At 37.3% G+C, this 4555-nt stretch overlaps 1 pseudogene; it reads right to left on the reverse strand.

Moving 5' to 3' along the window:
• Positions 1-857: 857 nt before the first annotated feature.
• LOC138313629 (uncharacterized) lies at positions 858-2631 on the reverse strand (annotated as a pseudogene).
• Positions 2632-4555: the final 1924 nt, after the last annotated feature.

Consider the following 4555-nt stretch of genomic DNA (forward strand, 5'->3'; position numbering starts at 1 on the left):
CAATCGATTTTTAGACTTCATCTAAGACTTGATAAAAGTGGAAGTTTCAAAGTTTTCAGTTTTCCAATTACCTTTTTCAGACATATTTTTATTCTGATATGATGGTTTTAAGAAATATGTCGAACATTTTTTTTTCATCCACATTATACCTCTTGCTATCAATGGCATTCTTGCTAATTAACAAATTTGAAAAGTTGCTTGCAATTGTAATGTTAATGTTGATGATACAGTATACTTCACTGGAGAAATACTTTTGCATTTGTCCCATGAGAATTATGCCCCCGACTACCTACAACATTATGTTATTTACACACTGGCGCACGGTATGTTGACCGCTGGTATGATGGAATACAACCCGTCGCGAGGATTAGCAATTATTCAGTATTATCCTTGATAATGACCAATTATGACTTTCCTTACAGGTTCCAATCAATATATATAACCGACCGTATCACAACCAAAGTATAGCTAAGCACGATGCAATTTCCATGTCTGTTGTCCTCAATAGTAAATGTACTCCAATATATAAGTAAATAAGTGATGTCCTATTACAATGACTGTGAGGTCAGCAAGGCCAGTAGAATAATTAAACTGAAAACAAAACTCGCTGAAACTCCTCAGCATCACGCGTGAGTATCAGTATTACATATTTAAGAATTGTTTAACTCAAATATGAGATAATTTAACGATATAACCTAATACTTTTTTTAATTAATTTGTAGAAATGTATTAATTCTCCCATATGTGATAATAAAACGACAAAGATAACTAAAACTCGTTCACAAAGAAACCTTAACACTTCTTTTGATTTGAAGATATAATAATAAAATTCATTTATCAAGAGACTTGTTACGATCGATTTTTTTTAGTTAAGCTACGAGTAACGGAAAGTGGAAGATTCTTTGAAAGTTGGCAGCTTTCCTACCCATTCCAGACAGAATATAAATATTTTGATTTCGTATCTGGTGGTTTTAAGAAATAACATATCGAAGAATTTTCACCTTTCCGTTAGAGAACCCGACCCACATGTTTGCCAGCTTTGTCTGACGTCATAGCAGTGATCTTGACGTCACCATCCAATACTTTACCAATGACCTTGCCCGTCTGACTGTCCATTACGAACACGCATGATTCATCAGCTACTACTAAATTATCATCCTTATCGTAACACACATCCTGTGGGTGGAAGAAACAGCTGACTCCTGGATCACCGGCTTCTTCTGGACGCTTGTATTCACCGACGCCAAAAGTGACGATACTTCCATAATGTCTGAACTTCAAATTCAAATATTTGTCCAGAACCACTATACTGTTAGGATTGGCATCCCAGTTGACAATCGCAATGTCTCCGGTACGTTGGCTTTCAGAGATTCTGTGAGGAAGTGAAAAAAGTTTCTCCCCTGATCTATCACATTGAGCGACGTCCACAATCTCCGAAATGGTCTTTGAAAACTTGACAAGTTGACCTGAACGGAGCCCCGCGATCAGGTGGTTTGATGACGTAAATAGAATAGGGCGTAGAATTCGTTGTAGCGAAGGTCATAGGGTCATTTGTGAGGAAGTTTTTGATGGTATTGTTCGTACAGCTCAGCCAAATCGTCGGGGTATCCCCTTCACAGTCACAACTGACGTCACAAATTGGGAAGTCGACTTTGAGGGTTTTCAACAGCCGACCTTTGTCGGACATGAGGCGTACTTGTCGGCTAAAATACGGACGACATCCAAACTTCTGCTCCTTCTGATGAACTCATAGCGTACACGTCTGGAGCCCCACTGGAAAACTCGGAAATGACGTTGACCTCTTGAACCTTCCTTTCTCCCGATTCTTTAACCTCTATTATTAGCGCTTCTTTTTGATCCTCTGTTATAATCTTTCCGAATATGGTTTCCTAATTGCATTGTCGTATCAGCACGATCGTTGAAGGGAAATTCTAGCTTTGACTTGAGAGGCACAGAATACACCTTTCTCCTCAATAGCTTTTTGAGAGCCTTATGTTTCTTCATGATCATTTCTACATCATTTGAAGTTAACCATTCCTGATAAGTAAGTAGCCGTTTTTTCAAGTTCAGCTTTCAATCTATTCAATTTCTCCTCGTGTTGAGAAATAACTTCCACTTCCTCGTTATAGAACTCGTGCGTTTCCCGGATCAATTTCCCGGCGACCCCGTCGACGAAGTCTTTGACTTGTTTTTGTCGTGCGCCTATCCTACCCTCCACTGTATTACACTGCTTCTGTACACGATCTTCCTTGATCCTCAGTCCTCCCAGCTCTGCGTCCACATCCTCCAGTTTAGCTGCCGCTTTTTCAAGCGCCTCTTCCAATTCATCCTGTTTCTCCTTCAGAAACAGATCAGCGTCAACACATTCATGGCCCCGGTGCGAGTTAGAGACACACTTATGACACACCGGCTCATTTTTACACTTCATACAAATCATTTGAAGCTGAACCTCGGGATGTTCCTTACATAAGTGTTTGTTATTCTGTAGGGCGTGAGCTTGGTTCAACGCCATGTTAGCTTGTAGCTCAATGATATGCATGAAGGCGGGTGATTGAGGCTTTCCACCTGTCACAGACTGTAAAACGTCGCCAGCCAATAATTCCCCTGAATGCGTAAAGGTACCAACCTCAATACGAGAGAGCCATCGGTCTGAGCCCCAATGAATATGACAGCAGTGAGACGCGCCAGTTTATACACCGGCTGTATCAGAGTTTTCTCGCCGCATCATTGGCGTACAGCAGCAATTTAAATGTTCCACAATGATACTCTAGAGAGTGGACTCATGTATATGGCACTCCGCTAGATCGTTGTCGCTGTATAAACTGCTACACCAATCATATAGATCCAACAGTGCAAAATAGATTTTGCTGATGAAATTTCAGATCAGAATTGCATTTGTGTAACACATAATTTCGCAAATAGTTGCTAAAGCAGCGAACAAGAAATGTTGCCATCGATTTGCTTTGGTACTAATCCCACCTGCTCACACCTCTCTATGACTAGTCTACAATTCTTCTCTACAATGGAGTCTGAAAGGAGATATTTTCATGTATCTTCAAGGCTTGTAAGCATGCAAACTAAGTTACGATATTTAGAAAAATATAAAATGCTAATGAAATGCTTAAGAACACACTAGAATTATTTGAAGCGAGTTCGGATTTAAAAAATAAAGGGAAATTGATTGGTATCAACTTCAATCGAATTGCTAAATAACATTGGAATAAATTACAAATTATATCGACTTGGGAAATACTTGATGAGTTATGTGAATTCTGTATAAATTAAGATAATAACGTCAAAACTATCAATGAAATAAATAAATTTAAAGCTTTGTAGGTTCTTGAAATATTATACAACCATACATGAATTCTTATTATTACAGAATTACGAAATATCTACACTAGTAAACAAGTGTCAAAGTAATCAATTCACAGTCGGAGTCATAAATACGTTTCAGTGAGTTTTATTTTATTTATGAAGGCATATCAATTTCAAATTGTTTTGTATTTATTCTAAATAACTATTGTTTTTATTTCAATGACAAGAAACCATTAGCAAAAAGTTGTGGTTTGGCTTGCCAGGAAACTGCATGACAACATTAAACTTCGTTTTCGTTTTTACGTGAGCCTTATATGAAACAATGAAGTGTTATATTACTTGGACCAAGTTTATACAAATATCTCCATGATAGCTTCAATTACCTGAACGGACCTCATCCGTTTGTAATTATATATGGAACCTAAAAGTAAACATGTAATGAGGGTCCAATAAAGGCTTTTATCGTCAATACTTTGGCAAAGCATTGTTAGCTTATGCAGGGCGGGCATTCATTCACTTAAAACATCGATTTCAATCTTAAGCTGAATAGTTTTATGACTTACGAGGTCAAAGCATTTTGTTTCGTTCTATTTTTCATTAAGTATTGCATTTGTCTGAAATACTTCAAGCGTACTTCGTTGTCAATAATTAATAAATAGCATGAGCTGCTACGCTCCAGTGATCATTCTGTGCGAAATATCATAGTGATACCCATTGCAGCATGTGCATCGTCACGGTTCAATGCCCTGTCCCGTATCAGTTGTCATATAGGTATTGTGTTGTCTGGTGTAAATCGATAGAACTCCATATTTGCATCGCCGACCAATCATCTTTAAATAAACAATTTATATGCTTTTGCTTCATTTTTTACATATTAAAATATCGGATAAATAATATCGCTTTCAAAATACATGTTCGTTTTTTGTATCAAAACTAATTTCCATACAGCTAAATCATAAAAAAGTATAAAGGGCATAAAATTATTTGCTTTTCAGTCTTAAGTTAACAAAACTTTTCACGTATAGATAGTGATATTCGTCACAATGATTATCACGTGAAATATTTATACCGAGTTACTATGTCAACAATGGTGAAAGTAGCTTACATCTATTTCCCAGAGGAGCCTCCAATGCCAATTCTACCTGTAAAACAAGAGCCGTATTCATTATTCTTTGTTTGTTTTGTAAACATTAAACATTCATTATCTCGGGTACAAACGAGACGATTCACCATAGAG

Source organism: Argopecten irradians, unplaced genomic scaffold (assembly GCF_041381155.1).
Source record: "Argopecten irradians isolate NY unplaced genomic scaffold, Ai_NY scaffold_0791, whole genome shotgun sequence".
Classification (NCBI taxonomy): domain Eukaryota; kingdom Metazoa; phylum Mollusca; class Bivalvia; order Pectinida; family Pectinidae; genus Argopecten; species Argopecten irradians.